This window comes from Plecotus auritus, assembly GCF_963455305.1.
Source record: "Plecotus auritus genome assembly, chromosome: 8".
Taxonomy (NCBI): Eukaryota; Metazoa; Chordata; class Mammalia; order Chiroptera; family Vespertilionidae; genus Plecotus; species Plecotus auritus.
In genome coordinates this window covers 81,722,877-81,745,101 of record NC_137782.1, presented here as the reverse complement: position 1 = coordinate 81,745,101, position 22,225 = coordinate 81,722,877, and the positions used below count along the sequence as shown (strand labels likewise).

General features: G+C 42.4%; 1 protein-coding gene across 1 annotated transcript in view; it reads right to left on the bottom strand.

Moving 5' to 3' along the window:
• The window catches only part of SLC24A3 (solute carrier family 24 member 3), a 506,585-nt gene that overhangs the window by 452,351 nt on the left and 32,009 nt on the right, over positions 1 to 22,225 (bottom strand). The window lies entirely within an intron of this gene.

Genomic DNA, 22,225 nt, shown 5'->3' with positions numbered 1-22,225 from the left:
CATCACACTTTTTCTCAATGAATATTGATTGTTTTAGGGTTTCCGCATTGCATGGTCATTTTTATCATTCTGTACAACCATGGTGAGATTAAAAGGATGCCAAGCACACAGAATTCTAAAGGGAGAACCCATAAAGAAGACCAACAAAACATTACCTAGAGGTTGGTCCTGCTCTCTTGGTTCCAAAAATAGGCAAGATGCCAGCAATGTGGTCAATTTTTGCCAAGCCCTTTTTTTCTATTTCTGGAACTGTGCTGTGCTCAAAACGAAAATGAATGGACAAACAGAAATAAAATCAACGAGTGTAAGTATAAAGTTTTACCATTGAAACAACATGGATTTGAACTGCACAGGTCTACTCAGATGTGGATTTTTTTTCCAATAAATATACAGTCCATATCCCCTGATTTTGAATTTGTGAATTCCCAGCAGTAGTTTCAATTCATGGTTGGGAATCCACAGATGTGGAAAACTGACAGTGCACACTATTCTACACCATTTTATATAAGGGAATTCAGCATCTGAGCATTTTGATATCTGCAGGAGTCCTGGAACCAATCATCCATTGATACCAAGGGACAACTGAAATTTTTGAAAAGTCCAAAGCTAAATACAGATATCAAATTGCAAAGATATTAGTACCCCTATATGGTTCAAGGGTCAACTGTATATGAAAACTATTATGATTAAAACACATTATTAACATAAAATTATTAATGAGATATTCACATTTCTTTAACTAAGTCTTCAAAATCTGGTGAGTGTTTTACATTGACAACACACCTCAATTCTACATTTCAAGTGCTCAGTTGATGGCATGTGGCCCTAGCTACCATGCTGGACAGAACTGTGAACTGTCTGTCTTATGGGGGGAGCCACGCTGAGAGAGTAGGTGGAGGTTACACTTAGCTTCTCTTATGACTACATCAAAACTGCAACTAAATTATTGAACAATCAACCTGAATAACTGAAAGACTAGCTGAATATAAGTCTTACAACTAAGGACATACAGAAGAAAACCAGGTCAGGACTGGAAGGAGGGGCAGAGACACAAAACACTAAGAAGATCATACACCATGACCAATTGGTACTTATTCCTAGGGTGCAAGAATGGTTCAATATCCTCACATCAATGTGATACACCACATAAACAAAATGAAGAATAAAAATCATATGATCATACCAATAGATGAAGAATACAGCACTGATTTATAATAAAACTCTCAGCAAAGTAGGAATAGAGAAAACATACCTCAATATAATAAAGGCCATCCATGACAAACCCACAGCTAACATTATACTCAATGAGGGAAAACTAAAAGTGTTTTCCTTAAGATTAGGAACAAGACAGGGATGTCCTCTTGCACCACTCTTATTTAAAATAGTACTGTAAGTTGACAGCAATACAATCATAGTAGGGGACTTTAATACCCCACTATCACCACTGGACAAATCCTCTAAACAAAACATCAGCAAAGAAACATCAATCCTAAATGACTCACTAGACCAGATGGAATTAATTGACATCTTCAGAACATTTCACCCCAAAGCCACAGAATATACATTCTTCTCAAGTGCACATGGGTCATTTTCAAAGATAGACCATATGTTGGGACATAGGCAAAGTCTCTTCAAATTCAAGAAGATAGAAATCATATCAAGCATCTTCTCAGACCACAGTGGCATAAAACTGGAAATCAACTACAATAAAAACAACCCAAAGAAATCAAACACATGGAGACTAAACAGCATGCTATTAAACCATGACTGGGTTACCAGAGAGATCAAAGAAGAAATAAAAAACATCATGACAACAAATGACAATGAAAACACTACAATCCAAAATCTATGGGACACAGCGAAAGCAGTCCTGAGAGGGAAGTTCATAGCTCTACAAGCCTACTGCAAAAAACAAGAAACAGGGGTAATAAATTACCTAACCCAACAACTCAAAGAGTTAGAAAAAGAGCAACAAGAAAAGCCCAGTGTAAGCAGAAGGAAGGAAATAATAAAGATCAGAGCACAGATAAACGACATAGAGACCAAAGAAACAATACAAAAGATCAACAAAACCAAGAGCTGGTTCTTTGAAAGGATAAACAAGATTGATGAACCTCTAGCCAGGCTCACCAAGAAGCAAAGAGAGAGGACCCAAATAAACAAGATCAGAAATGAAAGAGGTGAAATAACAACAGATCCCGCCGAAATACAAAGGATTGTTAAAAAATACTACGAACAACTCTATTCCAACAAACTGGACAACCTGGAGGAAATGGACATATTCCTAGAAAAATATAACCTTCGAAAACTCAATCAGGAAGAATCTAAACATCTCAACATGCCAGTAACTATGGAAGAAATTGAAGCAGTCATCAAAGAGCTTCCAGCAAACAAAAGCCCGGGGCCAGACGGCTTCACAGGAGAGTTCTACCAAACATTCAAGGAAGAACTAAAACCTATCCTCCTCAGACTATTCCAAAAAATTCAAGAGGAAGGAACACTTCCAAGCTCCTTCTATGAAGCCAGCATCACCCTAATACCAAAACCAGATAAAGACAACACAATGAAGGAGAATTACAGGCCAATATCCCTCATGAATGTAGATGCCAAAATCCTCAATAAAATTCTAGCAAATAGGATCCAGCAGTACATCAGAAAGATCATACACCATGACCAAGTAGGATTTATCCCAGGAATGCAAGGATGGTACAATATCCGCAAATCAATAAATGTGATACATCACATAAACAAATTGAGAGATAAAAATCACATAGTCATATCAATTGATGCAGAAAAAGCATTTGACAAAATCCAACACCCTTTCGTGATAAAAACTCTCAACAAGGTGGGAATAGAAGGATCATACCTCAACATCATAAAAGCTATATATGATAAACCCACAGCTAACATCATACTCAATGGGCAAAAACTAAAACCATTTCCCCTAAGAACAGGAACAAGACAGGGATGCCCACTCTCACCACTCCTGTTTGACATAGTACTGGAAGTATTAGCCACTGCAATTAGACAAGAAGAAGAAATAAAAGGCATCCAAATTGGAAAAGAAGAAGTAAAGCTGTCCTTATTTGCAGATGACATGATATTGTACATAAAAAACCCGAAAGACTCCATCAAAAAACTAACAGACTTAATAAATGAATTCGGCAATGTAGCAGGATACAAAATTAACACCAAGAAATCTATGGCATTTCTATACACCAACAATGAACTTACAGAAAGAGAGACTAAAAAAGCAATCCCATTTTCCATCGCACCAAAAAAATTAAGATACTTAGGAATAAACCTAACCAAGGAGGTAAAAGACCTATATGCGGAAAACTACAGGACACTGAAAAAAGAGATAGAGGAAGATGTAAACAGATGGAAGAACATACCATGTTCATGGATTGGTAGAATCAACATCATTAAAATGTCCATACTACCCAAAGCAATCTATAGATTCAATGCACTCCCCATTAAAATACCAACGGCGTATTTCACAGACCTAGAAAGAACTCTCCAAAAATTCATCTGGAATAAAAAAAGACCCCGAATAGCCACAGCAATCCTGAGAAAGAAGAATAAAGTAGGAGGGATCTCAATACCAGATTTCAAGCTGTATTACAAAGCCACTGTCCTCAAAACAGCCTGGTACTGGCACAAGAACAGACATATAGATCAATGGAACAGAATAGAGAATCCAGATATCGACCCAAACCAATATGCGCATTTAATATTTGACAAAGGAGGCATGAGCATACAATGGAGTCAAGACAGTCTCTTTAATAAATGGTGTTGGGAAAATTGGACAGATACATGCAAAAAAATGAAACTAGATCACCAACTTACACCATACACAAAAATAAACTCAAAATGGGTACAGGACTTAAATATAAGACGGGAAACCATAAAAATACTAGAGGAATCCACAGGCAGCAAAATCTCAGACATATGCCAAAAGAACTTTTTCCGTGATACTGCCCCTAGGGCAATGGAAGCCAAACAGAAAATAAACAAATGGGACTACATCAAAATAAAAAGCTTTTGCACAGCAAAAGAAACCATCAACAAAACAACAAGAAACCCCACTGTATGGGAGAACATATTTGCAAATGGTATCACTGATAAAGGTTTAATTTCCAACATCTACAGGCAGCTTATACAACTTAATAAAAGGAAGATAAAGGATCCAATAAAAAAATGGGCAACGGACCTAAATAGAAGCTTTTCGAAAGAAGACAGAAGGAAGGCCAAGAGACACATGAAAACATGCTCAAAGTCACTAATTATCCGAGAGATGCAAATCAAAACAACAATGCGATACCATCTCACACCTGTCAGAATGGCTATCATCAACAAATCAACAAACGACAAGTGTTGGCGAGGATGCGGAGAAAAAGGAACCCTCGTGCACTGCTGGTGGGAATGCAGACTGGTGCAGCCACTGTGGAGAACAGTATGGAGTTTCCTCAAAAAACTGAAAATGGAACTCCCATTTGACCCAGTAATCCCACTCCTAGGAATATATCCTAAGAAACCAGAAACACCAATCAGAAAGGATATATGCACCCCTATGTTCATAGCAGCACAATTTACAATAGCTAAGATTTGGAAACAGCCTAGGTGCCCGTCAGCAGATGACTGGATCAGAAAACTATGGTACATCTACACAATGGAATACTATGCTGCCGTAAAAAAGAAGGAATTACTACCATTTGTAGGCACTTGGATGGAATTAGAGAACATTATGCTAAGTGAAATAAGCCAGTCAATGAAAGAAAAATACCACATGATCCCACTCATTTGGGGATAATGAAAAACATTATAAACTGATGAACAAAAAGATAGTTACAGAGGCAGTAAAGCATCAAACAGAATGTCAAATTACAGGGGTAAGGTTAGGGAGAGGTGGGGGAAATAAGAGATCAACTGAAGGACTTATATGCATGTATATAAGAGTAACCAACGGATGCAAAACATTGGGGGGTGAGGGCATGTATGGGAGTGGGGTGGGGGTGGGGGGCAATGGTAAGATATGTACACATATAATACCTTAATAAAAACTTGAAAAGAAAAAAAATAAATAAATAAAATAAAATAGTACTGTAAGACATAATCCTGGAGAGAAACCAAGATGGCGGCATAGGTGAACACCTAAACTGCTGCCTCGCACAACAATTTCAAAACTACAGCTAAAAGAACGGACATCATCCAGAACCACAGGAAAGCTGGCTGAGTGGAAATTCTACAACTAGAAGGAAAGAGAGGGGCACACAGAGACTCAGAGGAGCTGCAAAAGGCTGAGGTACGGAGATACGCGCGAGGAGAGGACGGGCGGCTGAGTCCCTGGCTAGCTTTCCTCAGCGGGAGAGAGATGGAAGCTCCGACTGCACTGAACCCCAGTTCCGACTGCACTGAACCCCAGTTCCGGGTAAGACCCTGGGGTCCCAGACTCATATGGGGGAAGTCTGGACTGTCGGGAAAAGAAAGGAGTGCACAGCAACTCAGGGGAGCCGCAAAAGGCAGAGGTGTGGTGGCACACACGCAAGTGCATGCAGAGAGGACTGACTGCCGAGTGTGCCGCTGGCTTTCTCTAGCGGGAGGAAGTCTGAAGCTCCTGACTGCGCTGAACTCCATTTCCGACTGCACTGAACCCCAGTTTCGGGTGAGACCCCGGGGACCCAGACTCATACGGGGTGGGGGGGTCTGAACTGTCGGGAAAAGAGAGGAGCGCACAGAAACTCAGGGGAGCCGCAAAAAGCAGAGGTCTGGGGGCACGCGTGCGAGTGCGTGTAGAGAGAACTGACTGCTGAGTGTGCTGCTGGCTTTCTCTAGTGGGAGGAAGGCGGAAGCTCCCAACTGCACTGAATTCCAGTTCCGGGAGAGAATCTGGGAATCCAGATTCATTGGGGGAGAAAATGGACTGTCTGGCAGCGGGTGAAACTCAAGGGCGGCTTTCTCTCAGAGGTGCTTGTAGCGATTACTGAGGGACACTGAGACCCAGGGGCCTCATAGGGCAGGGCTGACGGGAAGCCAAGGCTGTCTGCTCAGCTTTGACACTCCACCCCATCCAAGCTGAGCACAGAGGCTTTTGCAATTTTGCAAGTCTTGTCTCATAAGGATGTCTCCAGCACAGAAGTTCTCCCGACATAGACACAGCTGATCCTCACAGCCAATTGGCCTGGAGGTCAATTCCTCCCAGTGATACCAACAACAATCAAGACTTAACTACAACACTACAACAAGGCTGTGCACACAGTCCACAAAGGGGTGCACCAAGGGTGTCCACCTCAGGTAACTGGGGAGGCTGAGCCACTGGGCCATATAGGAAACCTAGCACACAAAGCTACTCTACCAACTCAGGGAAGCAGCGAAAATGCGGAGACAAAGAAACAGATTACAAATGAAAGAAATGGAGGAAAGCAAACGACTGGATATAGAGTTCAAAACCTCGGTTATAAGGTTTTTCAAGAATCTCCTAGAAAAGGCCAATAAATTTAGCGAGACCCTTGAGGATATGAAAAAGGACCAACTAGAAATTAAACATACACTGACTGAAATAAAAAATATTATACAGAGACCTAACAGCAGACTAGAGGACCTCAAGAATCAAGTCGGGGGGGGGGGGGGGGCAATGGTAAGATATGTACACATATAATACCTTAATAAAAATTTGAAAAAAAAAAAAAAGAATCAAGTCAAAGACTTGATTTCAATACAAAGAAGCAAAAAACACTCAACCGGAAAAGCAAAAAGAAAAAAGAATCCAAAAATTTGAAGACAGTGTAAGGAGCCTCTGGGACAACTTCAAACGTACCAACATCAGAATTATGGGGGTGCCAGAAGAAGAGACAGAGCAAGATACTGAAAACCTATTTGAAGAAATAATGACTGAAAACTTCCCCCACCTGGTGAAAGAAATAGACTTAAAAGTCCAGGAAGAGCAGAGAACCCCAAACAAAAGGAATCCAAAGAGGACCACACCAAGACACATCATAATTAAAATGCCAAGAGCAAAAGACAAAGAGAGAATCTTGAAAGCAGCAAGAGAAAAACAGTTAGTTACCTACAAAGGAGCACCCATATGATTGTCAACTGATTTCTCAACAGAAACTATGCAGGCCAGACGGGAGTGGCAATAAATATTCAAAGTGATGAATAGCAAGAACCTACAACCAAGATTACTCTACCCAGCAAAGCTATCATTCAGAATTGAAGGTCAGATAAAGAGCTTCACAGATAAGAAAAAGCTAAAGGAGTTCATCACCGCCAAACCGGTATTATATGAAATGCTGAAAGGTATTCTTTAAGAAGAGGAAGAAGAAGAAAAAGGTAAAGGTAAAAAGTATGAACAACAAATACATATCTATCAACAAGAGAATCTAAAAATCAAGTGAATAAAAAATCTGATGAACAGAATAAACTGGTGAATATAATAGAATCAGGGGCATAGAAAGGGAATGGACTGACAATTCCCAGGGGGAAAGGGGTGTGGGGAGCGCCGGAAGAGACTGGACAAAGGTCGTACACCTATGGATGAGGACAGTAGGGGAGAGGTAAGGGCAGAAGGTGGGGTGGGAACTGGGTGGAGGGGAGCTATGGGGGGAAAAAGAGGAACAATTGTAATACTCTGAACAATAAAGATTTATTAAATTAAAAAAATAAATAAAATAAAATAGTACTGTAAGTTCTAGCCAAAGCAATCAGACAATAAAAAAAGTCATCCAAATTGGAAAGGAAGAAGCCAAATTGTCATTATTCACAGATGACATAAAACTATATAGAGAGAACCATAAAGATGCCATACACACACTAAACTACTAAAATTGATAAATGAAATCAGTAAAGTAGCAGAATACAAAATAAATATTCAGAAATTAGTTGCATTATTATACACTAACTAGAGGCCCAGTGCACAAAATTCATGCACAGGGGCCAGGGGGTCCCCTCAGCCCAGCCTGCACCCTCTCCATTCCAGGACCCCTCGGGGGATGTCCAGTCTAATTAGCATATTACCCTTTTATTAGTAAAGATAATGAACTGTCAGGAAAAAAAATAAACTGGCAGTCAGACATCCCTCTCGCAACCCGGGACCACTGGCTCCTAACTGCTCACTTGCCTGCCTGCCTGATCGCCCCTAACCACTCTGCCTGCCTGCCGTGTCATCCCTAACTGCCCTCTCCTGCAAGCCTGGTTGCCCCTAACTGCCCTCCCCTGCCAGCCTGGTCACCTCTAACTGCCTTCCCCTACCGGCCTGGTCGCCCCTTACTGCCTCTGCCTTGGCCCCCACCACTGTGGCTTTGTCTGGAAGATGTCTGGTCTAATTTCCATATTACCCTATTATTAGTATAGATAATGAACTGTCAGAAAAAGAAATTAACAATCCCATTTACAATTTCATACAAAAAAAAAAATGAAGAGATTTAACCAAAGGTAAAAGAACTGTTCTAGGAAAATTATAAGATACTAAAGAAATAAATTGAAGAGTATACAAGTAAATGGGTACCTATACTGTGCTCATGGATAAAAAGAATTGGCATCGTTAAAATGTCCATACTACACAAAGAAATCTATATATTCAAAGTAAACCCTATAAAAATACCAATGATGTTTTTCACAGAACTACATCACATAATTCTAAAATATATATGGAACCACTAAAGACCCCAAATAGCCTCAGCAATATTTAGAAAGAACAAAGTTGAAGGTATCATGCTACCAGATCTCAAACTATACTACAAGACTATAGTAATCAAAACAGCATACTGACATAAAAACAGATATATGGAATAGAATAAAGAGCCCAGCAATAAATCTGCACATATATGGACAAGTTAATGTATGACACAGGAGGCAAGAATATACAATGGTTTGATAAAGAGTGTCTATTCAATAAATGGTGTTAGAAAAATTGGACAGCCCTAACCGGTCTGGCTCAGTGGATAGAGCGTCGGCCTGCGGACTGAAGGTCCCGGGTTCGATTCCGGTCTAGGGCATGTACCTTGGTTGCGGGCACATCCCCAGTGGGGGGTGTGCAGGAGGCAGCTGATCGATGTCTCTCTCTCATCAATGTTTCTAACTCTCTATCCCCTCCCTTCTTCTCTGTAAAAAATCAATAAAATATATTTTTTTAAAAAAAGAAAAATTGGACAGATACATGCAAAAAAATGAAACTAAACCACCTTCTTACACCATAGACAAGAATAAACTCCAAATGGACTAAAGACTTAAATTTAAGACTTAAAAGCATAAAACTGCTGGAAGAAAACACAGTAAATTGTGACATTTGTCTTACCAATATGTTTTCTGATATAGCTCTTCTGGCAAGGAAAACAAAAGAAAAAAATTTTTAAATGGGACTATATCAAACTAAATAGTTTTTATACAGCAAAGAAAACCATCAACAAAAGACAATCTCAAGCTTGATCTACTTAATGGGGAAAGGTATTTGCCAATGATATATCTGGTAAGGGGTTAACATCCAAAATTTATCAAAAACACATACAATTCAGTTCTTAGAAAACAATGCAATTTAAAAATTGAATAGGACCTGAACAGAATCTTTTCCAAAGAGAGGACACACAGATGGCCAATAGACATATGAAAAGATCCTCAATGTCACTAATCATTAGAGACATGCACATTAAAATCACAGTAGATATCACCTCAAACCTGTCAAAATGGCTATCACCAATAAATCAACAAACAAGTGTTGGTGAGGATTTGGAGAAAAGGGAACCCTCCCTTGTGCACTGTTGGTGGGAATACAGATTGATGCAGCCATTATGGAAACAATATGGAGGTTCCTCAAAAAATAAAAAATAGAACTGTTTTATTAACCAGCAATTCCACTTCTGGGTATGTAGCTGAAGAAACCCCAAACACTACTTTGAAAAACTATATGCACCCCTATGTTTATTGCAGTGTTCTTTATAATAGCCAGTAATGGAAGCAAACCAAATGCCCAACCATAGCAAGTGGATAAAAATGTGGTTGTGCATATATATGATGGAATATTACCCTGCCATAAAAAACGAATGAAATCTTATCTTTTACTACAGCATGGATGTTTCTAGAAGGTATTATGCTAAGTGAAGTAAGTCAGACAGAGAAAGATAAATACGTTGTTTCACTTATATGTAGAATCTAAAGAACAAAATTAACAAGCAAACAAAATAGAAACAGACTCACAGCTACAGAGAACAGACTAATGGTTGCCAGAGGGAAGGGAGGTTGGAGGATGAATGAAAAAGGTGTGGGGATTAAGAAGTACAAATTTTTAGTTTCAGAATAGTCCTGGGGATGTAAAGTACAGCATAGGAAATATAGTCACTAATATATGCATGGATATGTATCGAGGGGATCTTTGTAAAGTATATGATTGTCTAACCACTATACATGAAACCGATATTAATGTAAAAATAATGTAGCATACTGTATGTAACAAGGTTAGAAATGTCTCCTGTGATCAAAGAATTTAATCTGTGTGATGTCAATTCTGAGACTTTTTTTTTCAAACTTGTATTGAGGCATGGTACAAGAGGAATTTTTATATGGGTTCTATTTTATATATGTTGGAAATGTTTATTACATATTGTTGAGTAATGTTCTATATGTCCATAAGTTCAAACTTGTTCAAATCCTCTATGTCCTTAATGATTTTTATTCTTTGATCTGTGAGTTACTAAGAAAATTGCATCATTATATCTCAATATGGTTTAACATGTATGTTTGTTTTAGTTTCTTCTTGAAAAGCCAGTTTGTTTATGTTATTTGAGATTACCTTACAAAGTGCTTAGTAGAATTGTTATATCTTCCCAGTTAACTGTATCACTTACTATTAAATACTGACGTCTTATCCCAAATAATAATTTTTGTGTTTAAATCTACTTTATAGGCTATGCAATCTTATCTAACCCAAAGGTGTCTTTTGAGTAGTATTATTCTACATCTTTTCCCATCCTTTTAATTTCAACCATTTGTGTCTTTATGTTGAAGATGTATCCCTTGCAAATAGCATATCAATGAATTTTTTTAATCTAACCTCAAAATCTTGACATGACTTTGATCTATCTATATTATTATTCATATATTTGAATTTATTTTTACCTTCTCATTTTGTATCTTTTATTTATCTTTCTTTTTCTCTTCTATTTTTTCTTTTCTCCATTTTTTTTATTGGCTTTTGAATACTAATTTTCCCCCTCAATTTGGAAATCATATATCCTATTCTTATTATTTCAGCAATTCCCCATAACTTTTAACATGTACATTTAACTTAATAAAATTAAGTTGTAATCAATATTCAAGGTGGGGCCAAAGCTGGTTTACAGTTGTTCGTATGGAAAACAATACAATAATTAATAAATAATAATACAAGAATAAACTCTGTGTTTCACATACTCACAACTGTAAACCTACTTTTGCACCACCTTATATTCATTCTCTTTGGCAAAAGTAAAGACGAAATGTTTTTCTGAACACTTGCCCAAAATAACTAAATTTATACAACTAATATTGCTTTATACAATCTAAATGATTTTCAAACTTTATATCTATATATATATATATATATATATATATATATACACACACACACACACACACACATATATATATGGAATACTATTATGTGAAATTCTTTAGGGTTTAATTCTACTTAGTATTTTGGAGAGAAGTGTGATGCTTCTTCTAGGAATCCAGGGTGATTCCCAGGGTGGGACTCATTATTACGTTAATTTCTTGGCCTGGGCTTCCAGGACCATGAAAGTGGTATAAAGAAGATTCCCAAACCCACTTGAGACACATCCATAATAAGATATTTTTAAAGGAAACTCTGCCCTAGCCCCAACCACAGCCCAGGTCAAAAGAGACAAACTTACTAGCATTTTCTTTTGTGGTAAGTAGATTTATTGTATGGTCTGACTGAAGGATTCCTCTTTCAAGTTAAGGTCTCGAATCACTTCCCCAATCCACTTACACCTCCAGCCTTGTGCTCTGTCCTTGTGTGGTCCTTCAAGACACATCCCTTGTTGACTGAGATGGGCACTGGCCACCAGGAAGGGGGAAGCAGCCAGAGAGACCATGCTCTTTGGGCATGCAGCTTTCTCTTTATTCACAGCTCCAAGGAAACCTCTTCCTAATAAGTTCAGTGGGCTATGTTATTTCCCAGTGTTTCCTGTTCCTTTGATAAAGATTTTCAGGTTGCCTTGTGGACTTCACATGGGTCACAGCGAGCTTTTGAAAAGGTTTATCTGATCATGTCATTCCCTTCCTGCTTAAAAGCCTTCAAACACGCCCCTTTGCTCTGAGGACACACACCTACGTTAGTTTTCCCCCACTTTACTGAGATACTAGTGGCCCGGTGCACAAAATTCATGCATGGGGTGGGGGAGGGTGTCCCTCAGCCTGGCCTGCACCCTCTCTAATCTGGGACCTCTCGGGAGATGTCTGACTGCCGGTTCAGGCCCGATCCCACAGGACATCCCTCTCGCAATCTGGGACCACTGGCTCCTAACCGCTCACCTGCCTGCCGGCCTGATCACCCCTAACCACTCTGCCTGCCGGCCTGCTTGCCCCCAAATGCCCCCCCCCACTGGCCTTCTCACCCCCAACTGCCCCCCCGCTGGCCTTCTCGCCCCCAACTGCCCCCCACTGCTGGCCTGCTCGCCCCCAACTGTCCCCCCTGCCAGCCTGCTTGCCCCCAACTTCCTCCCCCCGCCCCCTGCCAGCCTGATCGCCCCCAAATGCCCTCCCCTCCAGGCCTGATTGCCCCTAACCGCCTCTGCCTCAGCCCCGCCACCCAGGCTTTGTCCAGGAGGACGTCCGGAAGGTCTCCTGGAAGGTCTCCCGGTCTAATTAGCATATTACCCTTTTATTAGTATAGATGTTATCCCAATAAATTTAATAAAAATTGTCTGCAAATTATGCTTACACTGGAAGTGAACCACTTACCAATTTTATTTTAATCATCACTATTGGTATACCCTGTAGGTGTAAAATTTGGCTTCCACACTGCCAGCATTTCTTGGGGGCCAGACTTCAGAGACTTCATAGATAGTTCTGAGGTCTTTGGCCTTGCTCTGAAGTTACTGGCTGCCCAAGTTATCACTCAAGGTGGTGAATTTTTCTACATTGTCTTGGTCTTTTTCTGGATCATTTTTATTCAGTTCCTCATTTGGCCTGTGATAATGGCCACATATTGTTGGCTTTATAGCTTTCGTAGGTTTTCTTGAAGGGGTAGGAATTTTCAGAAAGGCTCCTTTCCTTGAACTCCCTTAAAGACATCTTTTCACCCCCATGGATGTCTTTAGTACCTGGAAGGACAACAGAGTGAGTGCAGAAGGACATTGGTTTGTGGGGAAATGGCTGGGATGAAAGGGAAAAAAAGTCTTCATGAGGAAAAGTATGCGTTGAGGATGGAATCTGCCAGGCAAGATCAGGGAGTCTTGAGGATATGCCACTAAAGAAGAGGAGAAGTTTGGGTGTGGTCCTTTCATCCTGGACACTGGACCTGTGTTAACAGGGCTTCTTCCTCTTTTACCTTCTTTTGGTGAATGGGGTTGGTTATTACATGACTGTGCTAGGCGTTTGTGGTTTCCTGGTCATCTTCACCATGTCAAAATTTCCCAGGGCCCTACTTCAGGCCTCTTGGACATATGCTTTTCTCTAGGACAATGAGGGGCCACACTCCCTAGGCTTTAATTAATCAGGAAGCTTCTCCTCCAGCTAGTGGTAGCTCTGGGAGAGAAATTTAGACATCATAAAGCACCATCCTGACACTTCCATGGGAGGGGTGAAGAGGCCAAGATGCTTTGGTAAGAGGAAAGGGGGCATTTCTTTAGCACTCCTAAGCCTTCTCGAACTATTGACCCCATGTTCAATTCCGATGGGTCACATGGTAGGGAGACAATGCTTCCTCCAAACGTTTCCCTAGGCCACCCATTTCAGTGGTTCATTGTTCTTTCTCATCCTTCACCATTAGCTAGTTTTCATAAGATTTACCTAAAATCTTTCCAAGGTAATGTGACTGTCTCTGTGGAGATGTGAATCACCCTGCTTCCCTAGTACAGGTTGCTCTTATACACCTTGAAAACCATTCACTTCTTGGCTACTACCAGAGAAATTTTCCATCTCACCCCCCTTTTTCCACTGTCCACGTGGCTCTCCCTAGCCTTCTGTTTTCAAGGTTGAAATCATTGCCTTTAGGCTGTCTTTAATGAATAGAGTTGCACAACTGGTTATCTTAGCTTTGTTTAAAATCTTGGGGGTGATCATAGTAGGTATAGTATCTAGATTTCGGGTTTAACAGTATAAGGTGAATGAGGCAGTAATTTAAATTCCTGAAGTTGGGTTTCCTGTTTGTATGTTGAAAATTGCACCTCCCCCCACCCCACTTCCTTAGGGAACTCGGGTAGTCAGACCCTTGGTCTGAGTATTGCAGACTCAGGTTCATAGAGGACAGGAGGCCCTGTCAAAGTATGGATCAGAGGGAGGGCTAAAGGACACTACAGAATCCATCTAAGCCCCTGCCATCAGGCTTTGGAATTGCTGGGCTTAGTACCAGATGTGATGTACACTCACTTCCTGCAGAGGACTCAGGGCAGTGAGGCCTTGATCTGAAGAGTCCAGCCTTGGGTCAACAGAGGGAGGATCCCAGGACCTGCCAGGGTTCAAGGTGAGGAACATGAGAGAGGAGGAAAGGACCCAGGACCCTAGAACAGAATCATCCCACCCAGGACAGGATGATGACAACAGGCAATTTCTGCATCCAGTTCTCAGAGACTTGGGGGCTTTGGTATAGGGAATGAGACCTCAGATACGCAGAGGACTGGCCCAAGTCCTTCCAGAGTCAACATTAGGATGTAGTGACCCTGGATCACATAACAGAGGGGACCCCACAGAAGCCCACCCTTACTGTCAGCCCTGGGAGTCCCCAGGGCGGTATGACCATACGCAGTGTTTCCTAACTTCCACAAAAGGGTCTGAGAGATCCTGGGAATGTGGTATCAGGAAAAGGGCCTCTGGTCCACAGAGGGGAGGGCCCAGGTCCTGCTGGAGTCAACCACCGAGGCAGCAGGCTGCCTGGGCCAGAGGCTAACGACCTCACCGCCCCCCCATCCCCACCTGGCATTTGGTCAAGCCTTCGGTCATTTTGGATGTTACAGACCCTGGCTCTTTATATATAGATAGATAATTGACATATTACACTGTATAAGCTTAAAGTATACAATGTGATGATTTGATACACAAAATGATTACCAGCATTAGTTAACACCTCCAATTCCTCCCATAATTATTTTTTACGTGTATAATGAGAACATTTAAGATCTACTCTCACATCAACTTTCAAGTATAAAATACAGAATTGGTTAACTATAGTCACTCTGCTGTACATTAGATGCCCAGAACTTACTTGTTTTATGACTGGCAGCTTATACCCTTTGACCAAGATCTCCCTATTTCCCCTTCCCCCAAAGCCTTGGCAACCACCATTCTACTCTCTGTTTCTATGAGCTCAGCTTTCTTAGATATAAGTGAGATCATACCATATTTGTCTTTCTCTGTCTGACTTTCTTTATCTCTTTTTCTCCACCCTCAAGGTCCATCCAGGCAGACACCTGAATTCTTACTGCAACTTAGCATCAGCCTGCCTAGCCTTCTCCCACCCCCAGCTCATTCCACATCACTGTGCCCCTCACTCACATCTCCGTAGCATGTTGGTCTTTCATGCTCAGTCTCTCTAATACCTCCAACCATCTCTAGGACTTGGTAAACACTAGGTTCCTCACTTGACAAACTCGTCCCCTCCACCTCACCTTAATGTATTTAGTGCCTACTCGTTCCTCAGATGCTCCCTCAGTGATCACTTGCTGAGATAAGTCTTGTCTGCCCTCCAGACTAATTAGGGTTTCCCATTACAAGCTTTCACAGCACTTTCCTTCTAGCACTTATTTCCATTTATGATTATACCCTCACCAGTGTGAGTAACTAATTGATATCTGTTTTCTCAGCAGACTCTCCTCATTGGAACCCTAACAGCTGGATCCAGGCCTGGCTCATGGTATCCACTCACAAGACTCTAAAGGAATACTGACTGGATTAGGACTGATGCAGAAGTTATGGCAAAGGCTCACTAATGAGAGGATAAAGGGATGAAGGCCTGAGTTATGGTGGAACAGCTGAATGACAGGAAAGATCAGATAGAAGAACTACTGAGAAGAAAGAATTGACAGGGTAAGTGGATGAAAGTTCAAAAATGAGCTACATTTCATTAGGAGAAATTTTATTGTTTGCATGTTAAACATACTGAGCGTGAAGTGTAAGATTATTCAGCTGGAAATGTCCTGGGGCAGTTGGAGATGTCAGCGAGATGTTCAGAAGCAGAATAAAGATTGTCATCATCTGAACCGAGGTGGGAGCTGATTCTCTGGACGAGGATGTTGTGTCCAGGGGAAAGTAGTAGTGGGAGAAAGAAACAGGGGAGCAGCAGCCTAGGAAAAAACTAAGAGGTAAAAGGGGTCCAGTGAAAGAGATAGAAAACAGCCCCATGGATGAAAACCAAGTACTATAGATGGTCAAGGAAAGAAGGGATGCGTCTCCAACAGGAGAGATGGGTCAGCAACGTCAAGGGCTACAGAAGGATCTAGAAGAAACATTTTCACAAGAAGCCAGAAGTGGCTCTGTAAGTTAAATCCTACCCTAAATTCCCCAGTCCTCCTATTGTTCATAACGACTATACACCTTTTCAGGATAAACTTCAGAATGGCAGGTAAGATAGAGGCTTGTAGGATTTCAGATTCTTTTGAACTGTGAAAAACGTCAACTAAAATTAATTATTCAAAACTTCCAGAGGTTAAAAATTAACGCATGAAGAAATTCCCAATTACTTTGGAGGGAATTGTGTTCTGGAATTATCTGCAAGCATCCTTTCCCCCTACCTCCCATCCCCCACTCCACAATGTATTGTTTGAGCCAATTCATTTCTGGTCCACATATTCACTAATCCAATGTTATTCACATGTCAGAGATCTTATAAATCACACACATAAACCCTATAAATCATACTTTCTACACATTAATATAAGTCCTGGGAAACTACATAGGGTAGCATTAATTCTCTTCCAAAATAGTTCTACAAGTTATTTGGAGAGTAATAACCTTGCTTTAATATCATAAAAACAGATCCAAAGTACCTCAAAATGACCACAGAAAACATTTTATCATTGCTAATTGCACATTAAAAAGAAGAGAAAATGCCATTTTTGAGCAAGTTTAATGCTTAGACCATACTGGACTTTTTAAAGAAGAGTATAGGGGGAAATCTGCACTACAATAAAAAACTAAGCATTTTCTAGGACGCACTTTTCCAGGTTGTCTGACTTTTCATTGCCCTTGAGCTATTTTATACTTCTTTACATTGGTACTTGTTCTCAATACATGCAAATTTTGTTCAGTAGGCTCAATGGACTTCTCTCCAAAACTGTGGAAGAAACCAAATTTGCACATTCATTACAATATTCCTGATCTATAAACATGTCTGTCCTTTGGATTATCCCTTAAATGTTTGTAACATCTTACCAGTTTCCTCATCCATCATGAGTTAAATAAAATCTTTAATGTGTTCTTTCTATATCTGTATGGAAGTTAAGGTGTACCATTTCTGAAAATTATTGTTTAACAAGGAGTGAAGAAACCTGTCCCCATGAGGAATAAGAGAGGAAACAAAAAACAAGCCCATACTTTCCAAACACTGAAATATGGAAAATGCCAGCTGCAATCCCTGCAGGGCAGTCCTGGGTTAAGAGTGAGGAGCTTCCCTTCCCACAGTGCAGACTGCTGTGGTCCAAACCCCAATCTATATGGGACATCTCAAACCCAACACCAGTAACACTGACCTCATCCCACACCTGTCTGTTGACTCAATGAATGAGTAAATGAATGAATGGAGCTGAAACACCTACAAAACCTGGGGTTTTTATTTACTCCCATCAGGGCCCATGCAGACTGGTTTCAGATTAAGTGATCACCCCTCCCTTCTGAGTTGTAAATTAACCTTCCTCTTGGATCTGGGTGTCCAGTACGCTCGTTCACAATCCCATAGGTCATCTCCCCTCTTCTGCCTTTACCAGGAAATCCTTTCAGTTATTATTCTAAAAACATAAAACTCACTATTGAGATGGCAGTCTATGCAGGGGATCTGATAGTGTTGAGGCACAGAGAGCGATGCTTAAGACAATCACTTTCTCCAAAGCACCAGTCTAGGGACCTCGAAGGTATAACTGGGTCAATCAGAGAGAGCCTTTCAGACCTTGCTGCCTGGGGGGATCAAGTTCACTTATTATTCAGCATTTCCACAGCCCTTAACATTCATTTCTCAGCACCCTTTTGCCATCCTGCAGTAAAATGACCCCCATTGTCTGGGGACGCTAATTCACTATTCATCACAATTGCTCTCAATGAGAGCGAAGTGTGCCAAAGCTCTGAATGCAGAGCCACCACAGAGTCTGGAAGGAGCACCTTGACCAAGAAGAGATAGAGCCAAAAAATACCACAAGCAGGACTGACACAAAACCAAAGGAAGTGGGAGGAATGAAACATTGTTAATCACTCATCAACACCAGCCCTGGGAACCCTGGGCATGCTCTGTAAATCTACTCATAAGCACATTTTCCATTTTGTAGAATTCAGACCCGGTATGCCTGCCTCCACCTGAGTGAGACCAGGTGAGATTTCCCTGCCTAACAGCCTCACCACAACAATGGAGAAATGTGGTGGCACAAAGAAGAGCCAGACCATCATGAGAGAGAGGACAGCACAGAAGTGGGGGAGGAGGAGTACTGACAGCATGAGGCTGTGGTTCTGGTGGTACCTGACAGGACGTGGCATATGCACAGATCCTACTGCCTCAGAGCACATGGATGAAGCCCATCTGAATAGAAACACTAAGTCATCTTCAACAGGAAAAAGTCATCCTTGCAAACAGGAATGCCTCCCTAAACTTCTGAAGTCCCTCAAACCCCTCCGATCTCACAGCCACATCTCTGAAGCCCAGTTTTGCCCACTTGCATGATCTTCTTGGATCCAGTTAGTGTGAAATCCCAAAACCTACTGCAAGGTCCTAGCAGGTCCACACACATCTGTTCAAGTGGCATGATCCAAACTAGTGGGTCCAGAGGGCCCTGTTTATAGAGATAGGAGCTGGGAGAAGCAGTGGCCAGTCACCAGCCAGGCCCACAGGTGGGCAGGGTGGTGATCACTACCGATGCCTGCCCAGATCCCCCTCATCTCAAGGACACCACCGATGCCTGCCCAGATCCCTCTCATCTCAAGGACACCACCCCAGTGCTGTGAGTGTTGGCTACTAATGGCTCTCACCTGCCTCTCCTCAAGAGAAGCTGCCCATCTGGCAAGTCACTTGCCTCCCATTCCATAGGCAGCAAGTGGCCAGTGAGTGGCTGACTGGTGGTACAAAAGAAAGCCCATTTTCCCCAGACAGAATCAACTCGGATGTAGCTGTGGAGCTCCCTGTGGGATCGACTGACATCCCAGCTTAGCTTTCGTTCCGCGTCTATCCTGCTTTATCTAGCCTCCCTCCCTTAATAATTCACTTGCCTAGGAGTCAGGCTCTGCCAAGCGGAGATAGCGGACACCCTGCAGAAAGAGGTTTAATGCCTCCTTATTCATTTATACCTTCCCAAGGAGGAGGAGTTGCTGCAGGCAGCACCAATGGGATGCCGCCGGCTTCCCTGGCCTCCCTGATCTGGTCTGCACATCAGCACACACGCAGTTAAGCCCACCACCGACAGAGTGTTACTGTCCCTGGAGCAACCCAGAATTGGGAAAGTGCCTGAAAAAATCCGCTTTTATAATGCAAAGGCACCTTTCAGAGCCACCCGTGTCTAGCGGTAGGACAGACAACATGGTACTGAGGATCTGCATGCTATTTCCAAATCACAGAACCCTCAGATCTACTTGAATTAAGGCAGTCATGGCTAATGGAAATGCCATCAGCCTCTGCTTTCAGCTGCAACGAATCAACTCAGGTGGCAGCTCCAGTCATTGCAGGTGACTGAAAACCCAAAACAGCAGCTGCATGGGACTCGGATGATTTTCAGGGGGAAATGAACTGATTAATGCTTTACTAATATGGCTTTATGGTCAACAGAACCCTCTAAGACACTATCAGGGGTCCTCAAACTTTTTAAACAGGGGCCAGTTCACTGTCCCTCAGACCGTTGGAGGGCCGGACTATAGTTTAAAAAAAAAAAACTATGAACAAATTCCTATGCGCACTGCGGGCCCGGGACGAGTCGGCTGCTAAGCAGGACAGGCAGCGGCACCTGGTGGGCCGCATGTGGCCCGCGGGCCATAGTTTGAGGACGCCTGCAGATGGATGGAAGAAAATAGCATGGGGCGGGGGGAGTGGAAGCCACCATTTTCACACCTTGTTAAACTGATTGTGTCCATTAGGTCCTTGGGGTGGGGGCAGATAAGAGATAAAGAATGGCCCCAAATTGTCTCCCAGACCAGGGCCCAGAGTGCCCCACAGGATCCAAGGCTCGGGCCACAGAACTGAGGGGCAGTTTCCCAGCCCCAGGGACAACAGTGTCAGAGGAGAGAAGGCTGCACTCGGCCAAAGAGTAGAAAGGGGAGGTGATGGCAACATAAAACCCAGCCACATGCCTTTGCTTTGTGCATTCACGCCCAATAAGCTGGCACCTCTCTGGGACACCCCCTTGTGTCTAGGACCCTGGGCCAGTGGCAAGGCTGCCTGCAGGACTCCAGGGTGGGTGGTGTCCAGTCAACTTCCCCACAGATGCTTTCACTCATAGGCTCCCAGGAGACACAGCCATCATGACAGGGCAGTCTGGGGTCCCAGGGTGGCAGCAGGAGCCTCAGGGTCCGGCCAAGAACTGGGTCTCAACATCCACGCTGGGGTACAGACCTAAATGAAATTCACACGTGGCCATGGAAAGGCACATATGAGAATGGGACCTGGCCATGGGACCCCACATGAGCAAACTGTCACTTGGGAAACAGCCTTCACTCCCAGAGAAAGTATCCCCAAATGGTACCTGATGGAGGATGGGGATGGCAGCCAGATGGGCAGATCCTGGCTTTCCACTTCAAGCAGTGGGATCTTGGCCTTGAGTGGAGCCCTGAGCTATAGGAATTGGCAGGGTGACCCCCACTCAAATGAGTGCTGGCTAGGAAGGCAGTCTGCTACTTAGAAAAGGTGTCGTGACTTCGTTCTCTCGGAGGGTCTCTGGGTTATTTCTGCCCTTCCGTCTGCGGACTTGGCTGATTGTGGACACCACGCAGGAACCTGAGTGTGGGAGGGCTGTCTCTTGGGCCTGGCCGCAGACCCAGGGATTCTGGAAAGACTTGTTCTTACTGCATTTCTTTTCCTTAAATACGCTTTCCTCTACGGAATTCCAGTTATTGTGATCACACTTTCTCCCATATAATTAACACTTCTCTGCACACAGTGATTCCGGGACTGCATTACTACCTCAGGAGCTGGTCCTCCCACACGCAAGGCTGTGTGTGTGTGTGTGTGTGTGTGTGTGTGTGTGTGTGTGTGTGTAAGTTCTGAGGGAAAAGAACAAGAATTCTAGGAGGAGGAGGCAGAAAGAGAAATAGAGGAGGACGAAAAATAGAAGTAATGGTGGTTGTTGTTGTTTCACCTGGAGAGGGCAGGGCGTGTGCCCCTGGAGTGTCTCCTGTCTGGACAACCCCTGCCTGCTGCAGGGACTTGACACTCAACAAAGGTGGAGAATCCATGGCGAGGCGACTTCTCCATCCCAAAGGCCTGGGCTCTCTTGGCTGTGGTTTGTTTGCTCATGAAGCCTTTCAATCCAACAGATGTGACTACAAAGTTCAAACTCAATTATCCACTTTGATTTAAAATCCAAGTTACAGTTTAAATAAGTACATCTACTTTGGAAAACTGTGTTCCAGGATCTACTAAAGCCGAACCATGGGCGCATCCTAAGACATCCACGCTAGGGTATAGACCAGGGGTGGGCAAACTTTTTGACTCGAGGGCCACAATGGGTTCTTAAACTGGACCGGAGGGCTGGAACAAAAGGATGGATGGAGTGTTTGTGTGAACTAATATAAATTCAAAGTAAACATCATTACATAAAAGGGTATGGTCTTTTTTTTTATTTCAATAGTTTTTTTTCATTTCAAACATTTTAACAAGAAGAATGTAAACACT